The sequence below is a fragment of the Dermacentor silvarum genome, chromosome 7 (assembly GCF_013339745.2).
Source record: "Dermacentor silvarum isolate Dsil-2018 chromosome 7, BIME_Dsil_1.4, whole genome shotgun sequence".
NCBI classification, from domain to species: domain Eukaryota; kingdom Metazoa; phylum Arthropoda; class Arachnida; order Ixodida; family Ixodidae; genus Dermacentor; species Dermacentor silvarum.
Genome location: NC_051160.1, coordinates 43,991,274 through 44,009,878, shown reverse-complemented (window position 1 = coordinate 44,009,878; position 18,605 = coordinate 43,991,274). Strand labels below are relative to the sequence as shown.

The window sequence follows — 18,605 nt, the reverse complement described above, 5'->3', positions numbered from 1 at the left end:
ACGCATGAGGGACTGTTTAGCTTCACTCGCCTGCCGTTTGGAGTGGCTTCCGCGCCTGCAGTGTATCAACGTCGCATGGAGACCATCTTGCAAGGACTTGCTGGGGTTCAGGTTTACTTAGACGACGTCATCGTCGCAGAGACCCACAATGACTGCACCACACTGCGCGAAGTATTGCAGCGGTTTCGGGAATATGGCGTGCGCTTAAATGCGGACAAGTGCAAGTTCCGTCAGGCCGAGGTGGATCTCCTGGGACATCAAATTAGTGCTCAGGGCAGTCAACCAAAGTCAGAAAACGTGGTTGCCGTTCTTCAGATGTAGGTGCCACGTAACCTCAGAGAATTATGGTCGTACCTGGGCATGGTAACATACTACCACAGGTTTCTTTCACTCATCTGGGGCCATGGCGCCTCTGTATCAACTGATCTGCAAGAAAACTAAGCGGGAGTGGAGTCCCAGTCAACAACGGGCGTTTAGCAAGGTGAAGGACCTCCTCAGATCCGCTGATTTCCTGGGGCATTTTGATCCACGCAAGACTCTTGTCCTGGAATGCGATGCCTCCCCAGAGGGGATCGGTGCAGTGATTTCTCACGATGTCGGGGACGGGGTGCGTCGGCCCATAGGGTTTCGTTCTCGGGTACTGGCGGGAGCCGAGAAAAGTTATTCCCAGTTGGAGCGCGAAGTTTTCGGGGTCTCTAAATTCCGCCAATACCTACTCGGTAAGCCATTCACACTGTTGACTGACCATAAGCCGCTTGTGGGACTTTTTCATCCAGATAGGGCTGTACCAGTGATGGCCGCCGCCCGAATCCAGCGATGGGCCCCTACAGCTGAGTGCATATGACTACGTCATTAAACACCAGCCGGGGAAGGACAACGCTCCCGCAGATGCCCTCAGCCAACTCCCGACGTCCGCAACGTCTCAGCCAGAGACCCTGGAAGAAACCGGGGATGGTGAGTACGCCTTACTCATGGAAAACCTCAATGACGGTGTTATGTCCGCAAAGCAACTGGCCGCTCTCACGGCGCACGATGAGCATTTAGCAAAGGTGCAAAAGTGGGTGCATGGAGGATGGCCAAGAAACTTGGGGCCTGAGGACCTGCATTTGCGGCCATACTTCAACAGGAAAGCTGAGATAATTTGGAGTCACGGCCTTCCATACTGGGGTCATCGCGTTATCGTGCCCAAAAGAGCAAGAGCGATCGACAATGTTACGTCTGCTGCATGATACCCATGAAGGTATTTGCTCAATGAAGTGGGTAGGCCGCTCCCTGCTGTGGTATCCCCGGATCGATAACGAGATTGAGAACATGGTTAAGTACTGCCCCAGTTGCGTACAAGCTGCGCCCATGCCCCCCAAGAAATCCCCGGTCGCATGGCCAGAAACGGGCGAGTGTTGGTCGAGGCTGCATGTCGATTTTGCGGATCCAATCGATGGAGAGATGATACTGATCGTTGTGGGTTCACAAAGTAAATGGATCCAAGCAGTACCCCTGAAAAGCCCCACAACGCCCGCCACAATAGAAGCCCTGCGCACCTTGTTCGGCATGTTCGGATTTCCCCGGAAGCTTGTATTTGATAATGGCCTGCAATTTACAAGTGATGAATTTCAGGAGTTTCACCATCATCATCATCATCCCATATTTATGTCCACTGCTGGACGAAGGCCTCTCCCGGCGATCTCCAATTACCCCTGTCTTGCGCTAGCTGATTCCAACTTGCGCTTGCAAATTTCCCAACTTCATCACGCCACCTTGTTTGCTGCTGTCCTCGACCGCACTTCCCTTCTCTTGGTATCCATTCTGTAACTCTAATGGTCCACCAGTTATTCATCCTACGCATTACATGGCCTGCCCAGCTCCACTTTTGCCGCTTAATGTCAACTAGAATATCCGCTATCCCTGTTTGTTCTCTAATCCACACCGCTCTCTTCCTGTCTCTTAAGGTTAGGCCTAACATTTTCCATTCCATCGCTCTTTGTGCGGTCCTTAACTTGTTCTCGAGCTTCTTTGTTAACCTCCAAGTTTCTGCCCCATATGTTATCACCGGTAGAATTCAATGATTGTACACTTTTCTTTTCAACGACAGTGGTAATCTCCCAGTCAGGATTTGGTAATGCCTGCCGTATGCACTCCAGCCCAATTTTCTTCTATAAATTTTTTTCTCATGGTCAGGGTCCCCTGTGAGTAATTGGCCTAGATAAACATACTCCTTTACAGCATCTAGAGGCTGACTGGCAATCCTGAATTCTTGTTCCCTTGCCAGACTATTTAACATTATTTTTTGTCTTCTGCAAATTAATCTTCAACCCCACTCTCACACTTTCTCGGTTAAGGTCCTCAATCCTTTGCTGTAATTCGTCTCCATTGTTGCTGAATAGGACAATGTCATCTGCAAGCCCAAGGTTGCTGAGATATTCGCCGTCGATCCTCACTCCTAATCCTTCCCAGTCTAAGAGCTTGAATACTTGTTCTAAGTATGCAGTGAATAGCATTGGCGAAATTGTCTCTCCTTGCCTGACCGCTTTCTTGATAGGTATTTTTCTACTTTTCTTGTGGAGAACCAAAGTTGCTGTGAAATCATTGAAGATATTTGCCAATATATTCACGTATGCATCCTGTACTCCTTGGCTACGTAATGCCTCTATGACTGCTGGTGTCTCTAATGAATTAATTTAATTTAATTATAGGGTTTTACGTGCCAAAACCAGCTCTGATTATGAGGCACGCCGTAATGGGGGACACCGGAAATCTGGACCACCTAGGATTCTTTAACGTCCACCTAAATCTAAGTACACGGGTGTTTTCGCATTTCGCCCCCATCGATCTCTACTGGATCAAATGTTTTTTTCATAATCTATGAAAGCCATATAGAGAGGTTGATTGTACTCCGCAGATTTCTCTATTACCTGGTTTATGGAGTTTATGGTTACCTGGTTTATTACCTGGTTACTAGGAGTTTATGGAGCTGAATAACATAACACATCTCCGGACAAAAAAATTAAATTAAATTATGGGGTTTTACGTGCCAAAACCACGATCTGATTATGAGGCACGCCGTAGTGGGGGGACTCCGGAAATTTGGACCACCTGGGTTTCTTTAACGTGCACCTAAATCTAAGTACACGGGTGTTTTCGCATTTCGCCCCCATCGAAATGCGGCCGCCGTGGCCGGGATTCGATCCCGCGACCTCGTGCTCAGCAGCCCAACACCATAGCCACTGAGCAACCACGGCGGGTAGATCTCCGGACAGCACCATATTATCCGCAGTTTAACGGACTCGCGAAACGGGCCATGCGCATCGTTAAAGATGTTTTGAGGAAGAATGTCCATGGGTCGTTAAAAACACGCTAGGAAAGGATCGTGCACAGGTACCGTAGGACGCCCCAGGCCGGGGGCAGCACCCCAGCAAAACTCTAATGGGCTACGAGCTTCGTTCCAGACTGGACAACGCAGTGGTGCCACCAGGACCTCTCGCCCAACAGTCTCCAGTTGAACGACCCGATCTCGGTGTGTTGCAGCCGGGGGAACCATGTTTGGGCAAAAACCTTCGGGCGAGGCGAGCCATGGATCCTAGCCCGAATTACGTCGTCGGACGGTGCTGGCATGGTGAACGCCGATGGCCCGGAGGGGGAGAACATTCGTCGACACATCGACCAAATCAAGCCACGAGTGGGGGAAGATGACCTGGACGACGGAGCCTGTGACCCTGAGCGCCAAGTAGCTACCGCCAGCCCCCAAGTAATTGGCACACATGAGCAAGGGCCTGAAATAAGCGATACCGCCACGTGCACCCCGACGCCGGTCGGGCCGGACACGAAAACCCCCCGACCGATATGCGCCGTAGGGTGAACGAGATGCTGTAGCTGTATGACGTCACGCCAGCATACGGTTGCGGTTATTGCCGCTGTTTCCTCCTCTCCACCTTCCCTCTCTAACCGTCTCGCACAATGGCTATATCAACACGCATCAGAGCAATAAACACTGTCTTGGCCCAGTCACCGCCCGTGCTTCGTGCGTATTCTTGAGTATCGTCGGGCGAGACAAGCCGTGTCATACCTTAGCGGCAGAACCGAAGCTTCGAAGGATGTGGATTCGCGCTGCTCGCCCATCGCAGCCAACATAGGTGCCGTCAAAGCGTAACTTTCTGTGCTCCGAACACTTCGAGGACAGTGACCATGAGACGTGCCCTGCTTTGCTGCAGAACTGCGGCATGTCAGCGAAATGGCGCTGTGGCATCTTATGGCAGCAGGGTTCTTCAATACTTTTCATCTGGTCTTGAAACTTCCGCGTAAGGCTATGGGAGAGCTTCGTACAGCGCCCGCAGTGGACGCACCACGGCGCTGGCGCAAGTAGATGGTGGGCTGGAGCAGACGCCGAACGGACGCCTCAGGCGTTCCATGCGCTCGCTATTGCGCAAGGGTCAACTGCCTGTATCGGCGTGCGAGTATTGTCAGCTCAGCGTACAAATCGCCACCCTGCTTCTGTACAGTGTTAAGAAACCTAAACGCAAACAATGTCGAAACAACTTCAACGCCTTGATACAACTACGCCAGCTGCTGCTGCTGCTGCTGCCGCCACTGCTGCAACCATTACGTCACGGCGGTCGGCGAGCAACCCCGCGCTTGCCGGCGTGCAGCCGCCGCGCGCTCACAATCCTCCAAAAATACAGCCATCCACTAAAAAAAAAAAAAAAAAAAAAAAGCGCAGCTCTTTCACTATGTAAAGTGGAACACCAGCGAAGCTGTACTTGTTGATAACTATATTAAGTTATATATGGTAAATTACTATATTGATTGAATAAAGAGACATACACATACCTTAATTCGTTGTTGTGATCGTTTTTTTTTTCTCTTTACTTTGTCACCATGGTAACCATTGTTTTGTGGTCACTGTGATATACGGCAGTTGGTTGCCGGTGCTTTCGCGCCCACTCGAGCTTCTGTTCGCGAAGGCGATCCTCACGGGCACGCTGTTGTTCTTCATCGGTCACAGAGCGGCTATCCGACGTTACGGATCGCGTCCATTCACGCTGCTGTTCACGCCGGCGCTCTTTCCATGCACGTAAGCTTCTTCTTCAGTACGGACTACGCACGTCCTGGCTATTGACCCTTTTCGCGGAGCAGTTTGTCTTAGAGAAACGAGATGGCGCTCACGGCGACGCGCCATACCTCTCCTCAGCGACCGCGCCCGAATACGAAACCATTACCACTTCTACCTTGCTTCGGTGGGATCAGCTGTCGGAAATGCAACTGAGTTTTCGCTAACACACTGTGCTCCAATCATGCTAGATTGAATCATGTGGATTGAAGACGTATGCAATGGTTGGTTGCAAAAATAGTGACTGGCGCATGGTAAGGAATAGAATGAATTTGCGTGGCCAAGTTCGCGGACCGCTGCTGAAACTGTCCGAACGTGTTACCGGCATTTCGTGATGTACGTACGGCTTTCCTCGAGGATACAGAAAATTGCTCATCCGCCAGCCTTGTATCGCTAACCTTCAAAGAAAGGTCTTCATCCCCAGAACGTCGGCAAGAGTGAGTACCACTCGTCAAACAATGACAAAGGGAGTAGCGCCGCTTTCTGTCATAGTAAGTTTCGCACACGTTATCTATACACATCCGTCTCAAATGGCAGGAAAACTTACGCCCGCTTAATCGCCGACGTATCAAGAATAAGGGAATGGGCGCACACTTGAATGTATGTGCGCTGTATACGCACAATAAATGACGGACTACACCGATGGCGCACGAATGGTCGAAGCTGAATGTTTCGTGACGGTCGACAACAGTAAGCGAGTTACTAGCTGTAATATATATTTGCTACAAGGTATTACAATGTACAAAACAGCTACGTTTCAAGTCTTGTGCGCAGCAAAAACAAATCTATCGGAATTGAGCACACCCGCGATCGATTAGGCAGAAAATAATCAGATAGTGGCCGCACCGAGGAACTTCACTGAGTCAGAAACTGCCAAGCCACGGCTTCAAAATGTTTGCCGAATAAAAAACAAAAAGCAAAACACACTAATCCTGACTGAATTCATAATCAGAAAGCTTGGAATACATATTTAGCCCGGCTTTTAGAACACACACCATATACGCTGTTTGCGCCATTTGGACAAGCTTAATCAGCTCCGAAGGCGCTTTTGCATGTTCTCTGAAGCTGTGGTCAAAGCTTCGTGTCGTCCACCTAGTCACCGTCTACGATATCTTCGAAAACAGAGGTTTTCTAAGCCGCGCCTGCGTCATACACTTCCATTGTAAACAAGGAGGCAACGGAGGCAGTTGAGGCAAGCAATGGACGCGTCACCACGTGATCAAACATGGCAGCGCCCACGGGATCGCCGCGAAAAGGGTCAATAGCAAGACCAAAGTGCTCAAAACGTCGCTAGAGTGATGTCGACGTCACAAGAAAACGAGGCGCGGACATTGGTGGGTACACAATGACGTTTTATTATTCCGCCATCCACTCCGGAGCGATGGAGCACTGCCGGCGCGCAGCAAGCTACCTTGGATTCAATTTTTTTTTCGACGCGACTGTTTTCTACACACCCTGTCGACGCACGCACTTTTGGTCAGAACCTAGTCATATACAGATTCGCTGTAATATGTGAAATAAACACTGCGTATCGGAGCACCTGACCAAGGCGGCGGTCAGACCTGCTACGCGGCAGAGGGTGCTAAGAATCTCTGGGTCAAGACAGGCCGCCAATGGAAACTGAACCTGGCAACGTTCAACACGCGCACCCTCTCGAGTGAGGCTAGCTTAGCAGGTCTATTTGAGGAATTATCAGGCATTGCCTGGGATATTATTGGCCTTAGTGAGGTTAGAAGAACTGGTGAAGCTTACACAGTGCTGACTAACGGCCACGTCCTCTGCTACAGAGGTCTTCCAGATAAGAGAGAATCCGGGGTAGGATTTCTAGTCCATAACAACATAGCGGGCAACATTGATGAATTTTACAGCATTAGTGAGAGGGTAGCAGTCGTCATAATAAAGCTGAATAGGAGGTACAAAATGAAGGTAGTACAAGCCTACGCCACAACTTCCAGTCACGATGATGAAGAGATAGAACAGTTTTATGAAGATGTGGAATTAGCAATGAGAAAGGTGCAAACTCAGTATACTGTAGTCATGGGCGACTTCAATGCAAAAGTGGGCAAAAAGCAGGTTGGCGAGCAAGCAATTGGAAACTACGGCATCGATTCTAGGAATGCAAGAGGAGAGATGTTGGTGGAATTCGCGGAAAGGAATAGGCTCCGAATAATGAATACATTCTTCAGGAAGCGCACCAACAGGAAGTGGACCTGGAAAAGCCCTAATGGAGAAACAAGGAATGAAATAGATTTCATACTCTCTGCCGATCCAAGCATAGTGCAGAATGTAGAAGTGTTAGGTAAGGTAAAGTGCAGTGACCATAGGTTAGTGAGGTCTAGGATTTCTCTCAATATGAAGAGAGAAATAGTGAAATTAGTCAAGAGGAAACAGGCCAACCTAGACGCAGTAAGGGTGAAAGCAGACCAATTCAGGCTGGTGCTCGCAAACAAATATGCAGCTTTAGAACAGGAAGATGAAGATAACATAGAGCTAATGAATGAAACCGTAACTAGGCTGATCTCAGAAGCAGCAATTGAAGTGGGAGGTAAGGCACCAAAGCAACCTGTAGGGAAGCTCTCCCAAGAAACAAAGGACCTAATAAAGAAACGACAAAACATGAGAGTGTCCTACTCAAGAGATCAGATAGAATTCGCTGAACTGTCAAAACTGATCAACAAGAAGAAAGTAAGGGATATTCGAAATTATAACGTGGGAAAAATTGAGGAAGCCGTAAAATATGGACGCAGCATGAAATCAGTAAGAAGAAAACTAGGCATAGGACAAGGCAAGATGTATGCACTGAAAGATAAGCATGGTAATATCATCAGCAATTTCGATGACATAGTAAAAGCAGCAGAATAATTCTATACTGACCTGTACAGTAGCCAAAACAGCCAAGCTACTTTCATTCGAAATAGTGATGAACCGGATACAGAAGCTCCTTCTATAACTAGCGATGAAGTTAGAAGGGCCTTGAAAGACATGACCAGGGGAAAAGCGCCTGGAGAAGATGGAATAACAGTACATTTAATCAAAGATGGAGGAGATATCATGCTTGAAAAGCTTGCGGCCCTTTATACGCAATGCCTCACAACTTCAAGTGTACCAGAGAGCTGGAAGAACGCTATCATTATACTTATCCATAAGAAGGGAGACGTTAAAGAATTGAAGAATTACAGACCCATTAGCTTGCTTTCAGTATTGTATAAAATATTCACCAAGATAATTTTCAGTAGAATCAGGACAACACTTGACTTCAGTCAACCAAGAGAACAGGCCGGCTTCAGGAAGGGATATTCTACGATGGACCATATCCACGCCATCAATCAGGTAATCGAGAAATCTGCGGAGTACAATCAACCTCTCTGTATGGCTTTCATAGATTTTGAAAGGGCATTCGATTCAGTAGAGATACCAGCAGTCATAGAGGCATTGCGTAATCAAGGAGTAGAGGAGGCATACGTGAATATCTTAGCAAATATCTACAAGGATTCCACAGCTACCTTGGTTCTCCACAAGAAAAGTAGAAAGATACCTATCAAGAAAGGGGTCAGGCAAGGAGACACAATCTCTCCAATGCTATTCACTGCATGCTTAGAAGAAGTATTCAAGCTCTTAGACTGGGAAGGATTATAAGTGAGGAACGACGGCGAATATCTCAGCAACCTTCGGTTTGCAGATGACATTGTCCTATTGAGCAACAATGGAGAGGAATTACAACAAATGATTGAGGACCTTCATCGAGAAAGTGCAAGAATTGGGTTGAAGATGAATATGCAGAAGACAAAGATAATGTTCAATAGCCTGGCAAGGGAACAAGAATTCAGGATCGCCAGTCAGCCTCTAGAGCCTGTAAAGGAATATGTATATCTAGGTCAATTACTCACAGGGGACCCTGATCATGAGAAAGAAATTTACAGAAGAATAAAATTGGGTTGGAGTGCATACGGCAGGCATTGCCAAATCGTGACTGGGAGCTTACCACTGTCGTTGAAAAGAAAAGTGTAAAATCATTGCATTCTACCGGTACTAACATATGGGGCAGAAACTTGTAGGTTAACAAAGAAGCTCGAGAACAAGTTAAGGACCGTACAAAGAGCGATGGAACGAAAAATCTTAGGAGTAACGTTAAGGGACAGGAAGAGAGCGGTGTGGATCAGAGAACAAATGGGGGTAGACGATATTCTAGTTGACATTAAGCGGAAGAAATGGAGCTGGGCAGGCCATGTAATGCGTAGGATGGATAACCGGTGGACCATTAGGGTTACAGAATGGATACCAAGAGAAGGGAAGCGCAGTCGAGGACGGCAGAAAGTCAGGTGGGATGATGAGGTTAGGAAATTCGCAGGCGCAAGTTGGAATACGCTAGCGCAAGACAGGGGTAATTGGAGATCGCAGGGAGAGGCCTTCGTCCTGCAGTGGACATAAATATAGGCTGATGATGATGATGATGATGATGATGATGATGATGATGATGATGATGATTGGAACAATTGCGTCTTCGGAGTCAAATTTCGATGGTTCCCTCGTTTCTTAATGTTTTTGTTTAGAATCATCATCATCAGTATCAGCCTATATTTATGTCCGCTACATAAAGAAATATAGCCCTTTAAACCTTTAAAATACCCCTTTAAATACCCTGTAAAATATAGCCTAATAAATGCAGGAATTTTTAATGAAGATACGTGTGCACAGAGAGTAATTGCATTTCGGCGTTTAGAAAACTAGGAGTGCTTGAAAAGTAAGAAAGGTAAGGCCTAATACAGAACTTAACATGAACGTTTGCAGCCTCTACAAGGACGATCAGAAAAATTTATAACCCTATAATTACCATGGTAGTTGAGCGCTCGCAGTGCCAAAATTTCTTTTAGCAATTTTTGTAGGAAACTGTGTCCGGCGGTGTAAAGTGTGGTGCACTGTTAAAGGGAACACTCAAATTTAGTGCTCTCAATTTGCTTGCACCCTATCTGCAAGTGGCTACGGAAACATTGTCGGCACCCTGCACATGGTTTTTCGATAGGAGCCAGAGCTACCAACCACAAGTTATCTGCTGCAAATCTAGGCGATTGTTCTTTTGCGAGAGAGGAAAATTCGGACATGCTCTACACTCAAGTGTTACCTTTAAAGCGGTCCGCTCTGTACATGGTCAGCATCAGCATGCAAGCGATGTATGCGAACCGCCGTACATGCGTTTGACACTTTTTTTTTCCAATTATATGGACAATCCAAGCGGATTTCTGCCGTCGGCGTCGCCGTCGCCGTGAGGTTCCGTATAGAGCCCAACGGCGATGAAATATTCGCGGCGCGCTGTATGCTGTATGTGCGAGTGAAAGCGCGCGTCCCTCGCGCGCATTCACGGGGACTGAACGCACGGCAGAGAGCAAACGCGAATTCTTCTGTCGTGCGAAACGTCGTGGGGGGACGGGAATGAGGGAGGGGAGGCGACGTTTAGCTGTGGCACCAAATGCGTAATTATATTCCCCTGACGCTGCGCCGTGCTCCCTATTGGGCAGCAGAAATAAGCGTCATTTTCTTCTTCAATAAAATCCCTACTACTATATAAGTACGTTTCGAACTGAGAAGGTGGTAAAGACTTCCGACGCTGCTCGACGAGTGTCCCGTTCTGATCTTGGTAAACTGTCTTGTATTCGATAGAGAATCGATCACAGAGGATCGAAAAAGAAGTAAAAGGTTACGTGTGCCACGGCCGCTGGATAAAAAAAAGGTGCGGCCTGCCGCTTGCATCGGAAACGGTGTGATCAGCCGCGGCGCCACACGTCGGGGGCTGTTGTCTGGCATCGGCATAGCAAATGCGTCAGGAACGCGCTTGGAACGCCGTCGCGCGTGCCAGCCGACGGCGCGTTCCATCGCCGATGACTAGCGCCGTTCGGCCCAGCCAAGCGGCCGACAATGCAACTACGGCTGTCACATTTGCTCCCATTGCAACGCGCCCGACGCGGCAGGCCGCACCTTTTTTTTTTATACAGCGGCCGTGCGTGTGCGAACGAGCGATGATGTAGAGCTAGCAGCTAAGTTATAACTAGCAGCTATAACTTAATTGTACAGGATTACATACAGGCATCTTTAGAACCAGTTAAAGAGGATAAAGTTGAGTTTTACAACCGCAAGCCCAACAACAACCACGGACGTACATAGCCAGATTCAAATGTCACAGTACTCTATGGAGCCAACCCATGGTCGCTGTCGCCTGAGGTTTATATTTTACATCCAGAAAACCTTCACTGGGTGTCTGCGGGTGTTGACTGAAACCAGCTTAAATTTTTCTGCAAAGTGCGCTCACACAAGTACACCATTCCAAATAAGTGCATCGGCAGCGTGAGACTTTCAGTCTAAAACGTTCACCGTGACTTTTGCAAGCTGTCGAACAACTTGCCTGATGCTACTTACACACATCCGCAGCAAACGTGACTTAAAAACGGTCAGAGCACACAACAGCGGGCAACGCTGGCACGGCCATTCGTATTCGTTGATTGCGTGCCCATGACCAAATTTCCATACAAAACTGTGGTGCTGCGATCAATGAACTACCGTGGTTCAACGATGGTTAGTACCAGGGTGTAAGAAGAACAGGTGCTCCGACGGAAGCGCGCGGCGCGTCTCACTAATGTTGGGCCGTCGCCAGGGGGGGCGCACGCAACAAGGGGGCTGGGGCGCTGGGGACACCATGCTGGAAGCGCGCTTTGCAGCCTGTTTTATTGCGATAATAATTATATGGACACTCCAAGCGGATTTCTGCCGTCGGCGTCGCCGTGAGGTTCTGCATAGAGTCCAACGGCGATGAAATCGTCGCCGCGCGCCGTATGCTCTATGTGCGAGTGAAAGCGCGCGAGGGACGCGAGCTTTCACGGGGAGCGAATGCACGGCAGAGAGCAGACGCGAGTTTTTCCGTCGCGCGAAAGGCCGTGTGGGGACGGGAGGGAGGGGAGGGGAGGCGACGTTTAGCTGCGGCACCAAATGCGTATTTATATAAAAACACTGCGAGGCGAGAAGGTGGTAAAGATTTAATTCCGACGCTGCTCGACGAGTGTCCCGTTCTGATCTCGCCGAAAACCACCAAGCCGCCCCCAGAGGCACCGGCAAGTCACCAACGCCGTGCGCGTTCGGTGTGAACGCGGGCAAAATGCTGACGGCGTCGACAACAGTTCTTCGCGTTGCTGGTGCTGCTGCATGTCCAAGTTTATACAGCTGATAAAACTGCTATCCTTACTCTGTATAGCTCGCAATTGATGCTTCGCCTTTCGGGTGAAACTGCGACATTTTTGTTGCGTGAGCTACACTGGCCGAGGTTGAGAAGTTTCGCGTGGCTCCTGGAGAGTCGTGCTGCGCATGCGCGAGGCGCAGTGACGTCACACGGCGCACAGCTGGCGCGCCGGGCGTTTTCCCGGCGTTTGCGCTGGGTGTTTGCCAGTGTGGTATAGCCATGCAGAAGGAGAGCAAAATTGTTGCTCAGCCGCGCAGAAGAGTGGAGAAGCTTAACTCATCGGATCCCGAAGTAGCTGCCTGGCAATTAGCCGTTAAGCGTAGGAAGAACGAACATGAGAAGGCTAAACGTGCTGCGGAGACACCGGAGCAAAGGGATCGAGGAACGTCTAGCAAAGCGGCGTCGCCAGGAGGCTGAGCGACGTGCCCGACCATCTCAACAGCAGCAACAACAAGACGCCATCGATGACGTCAAGGCTCACCGATTGACTGACTATACGGTGAAACTTAGCGAAAGCGCCATGCAGTGCCACTCGGATCTTCGAGACGGACTTCGTAAACAATCCGTTTATGTGTGCGACGTGTGTGAAAGACTGTGGCACATGTAAGACTTGACGCCGGTAAGTAGTGCCATGCGTGAAACGTTGAGTCAGTCGTGTTGACGCTACCAGAAGAAGCTCTGGAGTCTGTATCTATGTGAGGAATGGGATTGCTGCCAGTGAACTGCCAAACGTAGCGGTGCCCAAGGGTGAAGCCTGTGCCTTTCAGCTTGACGAATGTGGTGTGGTCATCGAAGCCATGTACGTGTCGCCGAACAATTCAGTTAGACGCTACTGACGTAGTGGCTACGTCTATACCTAGTCGTGCGGCAAGTGAACTGTGTGCGGTGGCTGGTGACTTCAATGGTGCTCCAGACTCTCTTGGTGTTCCTTTGAAGGACACGTTTAACCTGGACTTAGCCAGTGTTCCAACTGCACAGACGACCCAATGGGGAACCACCATTGATCTTGTGTATCACAGACAGACAATCAATTCAAAATACTGCGTTGGGGCCATAGAGACGGCAGCGTGTTACTACACTGACCACCGAGCCGTCTTTGAGGCAATAGAATAGGAACTAGACGTTGAGCAAAAAAAAAAAAAAAAAACATATATATGTCACATAATTCGTATACCGTGTGTGTGTGTCATTGAAGCAGCTGTAAGCATGATAATCAAGCTAATCCTAGACAACCAGGAAAGCTAAGAATAACCAGCTGAACCTTCGCTCACGCTACATATATCCTGGCATAGCCTAGCTAAGTCACAACTGCTAACTTTTTTGGCCCGTCTGTTAACAAATCACACTCGCTGCGGATCTGTGTAAGGCGTTTCATTGGAGAGGTTGCAGAGCTTGCAAAATCTCCGATAAGGATTTTAATGAAAAGTCTCAAGCTGCGGATGAATGCTGTTGAAATGCAATATGTACCTCTCGGCTTTTGCAGGAAAGCTGAAGCGGACATCAGACATAAATTTACAGGCATCCAGAGTGGCTTTGGGGCTCTGTGGAGCAGACTTCATGCGGCGCCGGCGCGAAGTCGAAGAGTGTAATCCAATGTTAAAATGCACTACGCCGATGTTAGCCGCGATGAAACACGACTAAGGACGCCAAGCATAATTATTCTTTTAAAGACCACGACTTTCCTGGCGAGTGACGCCCTATTTTAACGCGACAGCGTTAAGGATCCCGTGGCCCCGTGTCGCAGAAAATCTGGTGTCCGCGTCGGCTGCGTTGTCAGTTGCCGAAAAATCAACCCGAACCACAGGCCCTCCGCGTGGCGCAGAGGCGTTATTGAACTATTTCTCAAAGTAAAATGTGTCAGAAAATTAGTAAAGTATGACATACGCACAAGAAGAAGGCGAATACAGGACAATTTCGAATACTCAATTCTCGAATAAAATGGAAGTCGAATAGCTAGGACTATTCGAATTGGCGTCTCGGCGATGCCCTTTCCCCTCACGCAACACCTGGCGGTGTTCAGCATGTGTCCCCTTTCACCCGCGCTGCTCCGTGGAGGTGCGTTCGTGTTGTGGTGTTGCAGCCAATGGGGCTTTAGGTGCCATTTCGCTGCTACAGACTACAGACGCTGACCTTTTCGCACAATGGGCCATTTGATGCTTTCGCATAGAAAGAAAAACGCTGCAACACAACCGAAGAACTTTAAACCACGTGTTCAAAAGTGCATTTTAACTTGAAGCCCATGCTTGACTTGATCTAAATGACGCCTATTGTGAACGGGCTGAAGGAAACGCGAGCGTCTTGGGCATGGTCACGCCGGGCGTCGTTTATATCAAGTCAGCCATATATAGGCTTCAAGTTAAGATACATTACTGAATACGGAGGTAAGGACCCAATTAGAACTTTCAGATGAGCGTCGGGAAGAGAGCCTTCGGTACGAGCAAGAACTGCGATGGCACTTGTCGCCACAGCAAAATGTTGGCGCCATCTACTCTATAAACGTTGGTGCAGACAGACAATCGCCAACAACGTGGTTACTTCCGTTGTTTCTGTAGCTATTATTATTGAGACAGCAATTATATATATATATATATATATATATATATATATATATATATAAGGCGAACTTCTGCCGTCGTCGTGATGTTCTGCATAAAGTCCAAGTGCGGTAACATTGCGGCCGCGTACCGTATCATGTTGGTGCGACGGAAAGCGTGCGAGAGTGACCCGAGAAGCATGGTGGCTCGATCTCGCGCGCGCGAGATTTAATTGCTTTATTTCGTGTGTTCGTTCGGGATAAAAAAGGAAAAAAAGCCCTTGCAGGCATGTGCTCCTGCAAAAATAAAGTTAATCCCTAGTGCTTCGTTTGTTCCTCTCCAGCGGCCACTACTGCGGCCGTTCTACGGTACAAGCTTTCATATAGAGGCTGGCGTACAAGGAAGCGCGCGCTAGCCCCTCCCCTTCTTGTTGCACCGCCACCCAGAGATTGTCCGATGCACAGCTGTGCAGAGGTCGACGAGAAAGGGCCTTCTTGATTTCTGTCCACACGTTCTCAATGATATTTGTGTCTGCACTTTACGGCGGCCACTCAAGCACCATCACACCCCTGTGTGATGGTGCCAATAGCAGCCGTGTGGCTGATGCAGCGGTGTGAACAGGGCCCCGGTCATGTTGTAAATAAAAGAAGCCGTCCTGAAATGGGCCGTCTAGGGCGTAAGGTATCAGGACGGTGTCCAAGAGGTCTTTGTATGTTGTGGCACTGAACCGTCCGTCCTAGCGTATGAGTGGGCCCAAGCCGTCTTTAGAGATAGACCCCCGCACGTTGACGCCACACCGGCCGCTGCTTGCCACACGACGCAGATTGCGCACGTCGAACCTGGGCGAAGCAGAAAGAGCATGATATATCTCGTAGTACCACGAGACACCACGATAGAGCGCCTGACACTTGCGCACGTGTTGTCAAGGTTATGTTGGCCGCTTCCAGTGAGCGCTTCAGCGAGCTGTCTGCATACAACGCGCTCAACAATACGCTGGTGAAAAGGTTATCGGCGTGCGTTATCTGCTCATGGTAGCGGGTGTGGCGAAGATAAAATAGCCTTTTTAAAGCGAAGGCTTAACTAAGGACATCGAGCCGAGTTTCTCCGCCGCCAGCAATTTGAACCTTAATTTGACCGCAGCTGCGCCGTAGCCTTGGCAACGCATCACGTGACTCACCGCGCCGAGCTACGTCGCCGCCGGCGGCTTGGCGCATGCGCTCCGCCCAGCTGGGTCGCCGCCTGACCACGTGACTCGCCGCGCGCCTGGCTAAAGACCCCCGCCTCCCCCCCCCCCCCCTCTCACACCCACACATTCAGCTTTTTGATTTTTTCAAACAGAAGGCGCAAGGGGGACATCGCACAAGTGCACCTTCTTCTGTGATCACGGCGGTCGGCGCGCAGCCCCGCGCTTGCCGGCGTGCAGCAGCCGCGCGCTCAAAGTCCAACAAAAATACTGCCTATCGGAACAGTCGCGTCTTCCGACTTGAATTTAGATGCTGTTCAAGAGAAGTTTATTTCAACAGACATTCTTGAAAATACATGTGCACTTGGCTTCATGTAAAAGAAAATATTCAAATACTAGCGACAATGGCACATACAATCAAAATGGCACATTATGAAAAAAAGCAACACACTAAGGTGGCATACAGATCTGGCAGGTGTTCTGACCTGCCAGAGATTAATGTGTTAGTACGGTAACAGCTGCTCAGTAATGCGCCCATTACGGAGCTTTACGAATCGAGTCGACCATTTCCGCAGGAACTGGTCTTCGTTCATATTAATCAAGTGCCGCCGATCTTTGTTGGCGCAACAACACAAATGCACCTGTGCACCACAAGATGACATGGAAGAGAATTCGCGGTTGTGTTCTTGACTGTATACGTACATGGAACGTTCGCCGCAGTAAGAACCAAAATGTTTTTGACCCTGGACAGTCGAACAAGGCATGCCGTAAAGTTTATTTTTGTCTGCACTGAGGGCAGCGGTTATTGGGAGTTAATAGAGAGATTAGATTAGGGGGACGCAAGCGTAGGGGCCCGCTAGCGCTTGGGGCCGCGGTACTGCGCACGCGCAGACCGGTCTGCGCGTGCGCAGTGGGCCCCTACGCTTGCGTCCCCCTAATCTAAAACTCTCTATTCCCCACGCCGCCGTGCGGCAGCGTGGGGAATAACTCGTCTCCAACGTGGGGAACCTCGTCTCTAGCCGAAGTCGCGCACCTCGGCGGGAACGGCCGATGAAGTCAGTCTGTGCCAGCTGACGCTCCATGCACCTCTGCAACTCTTCATGCGACAAGTGTTCGACGGCTACACATTCGCACACCTCTGTTGCCGGGGTGTTAACTAAATCAACATCAGGTAAAGCTGTTCGAATGGACTGTTCACCGTAGGACCTGTTCTTTTTTTTTCGATAAAACGAGATTTCTGGAGGTACCTAGGAAGTAATCTACAAGTTTTCTTCCTGGGTATTCGGGGTTGTTCACTAGGTCGCAGAAACCTCGCAATGCGAGGACAGAGCTCATTGTTCTTAAGCAAGTGATTCTAAAACAACCTAGTTCCGTTGGAAGCCGAAGGAGCGGGCGTGCCACTAGTTCAGTTTTGTCGTTCCATAGGAAAGAACCGCAGAGTGTGGCTAGCCTTGTGAAGCCCTGCGTGGCGGGCACGATATGCGTGCTACGTAGTAAAATTCCGCGCTAAATTTCGATGTTGTATAAGAGAAGTTTATTTCGACAAAACATTCTTGAAAATACATGTGTCGGCTTCAAGTACAAGAAAACATTCAAATACTAATGTGAATGGTACATATAGTCAACAGGGCGCATTTTGAGGAAAACACACACACAAAAAAAAGAAGAACGCACCAGAGTGACACGAGTTGGCAGGTCAGCTCATTAAGGTGTTAGTACGGTAAAAGCTGCGCAGTTATGAGCCCATTACGGAGCTTTTTAAATCGCGTCGACCATTTCTGCAGGAACTGGTCTTCATTCAGATTAATCGAGTCTACGCACGCCTGTTCATACATGTGTTTGTGTAAACGGCGTAGTAACGGGTACATAGCTCGCTTTGGCTGCCCCTGTAGTGCCGCCGATCTTCGTTGGCGCCACAACAAAAATGCACCTATGCACCACAAGATAACACCGAAGAGAATTCGTGGTTGCGCTCCTGACTGTATACGTACAAGGAACAATCGCCACAACAAGAACCATAAAGTTGTTGACACTGGACAGTGAAAAAAAAATCACAGCATATCCACGAAGTGAATGATGATGAGTGGGCGAAGCACCGGGGGATCATTCGGGTAAACCACAGCTACGGACGAGAGATAAAGAGAGTGCGCGTCGGGAACGAGAGAGAAAATTACACCATCTTCCCGTAGGGGAACCCTGAGTAGTATGCGAAGCAGCCATGGGGTCGACTCAAGGTAGTTTTATCAGCTGTATAAACTTGGACATGCAGCTGCAGCAGCAACGCGCAGAACTGTTGTCGACGCCGTCGGCGTGTTGCCCGCGTTCGCACCGAACGCGAGCAAAGTGGAACCGGGAACCGGAAGTGGAACCGGAAGTGGAAGCGGGACCGGAACGCCATCTAGTGAACACTTCATAAAACTACAGGTGGCTACGGACACACAACGCCATCTATTGAGCAATTCATAAACTAGAGGTGGCTACATACTACTACTACTACAGAGGAGGGAACGACCCACACCCTAAGGAGCTTCGCCCCTAAAAAGGCATGCCGTAATGTTTCTTTTT

General features: G+C 49.2%; 1 protein-coding gene across 1 annotated transcript in view; it reads left to right on the top strand.

The window, feature by feature from the left end:
• The window catches only part of LOC125946721 (kunitz-type serine protease inhibitor dendrotoxin DaE1-like), a 181,067-nt gene that overhangs the window by 1,030 nt on the left and 161,432 nt on the right, over positions 1–18,605 (top strand). The window lies entirely within an intron of this gene.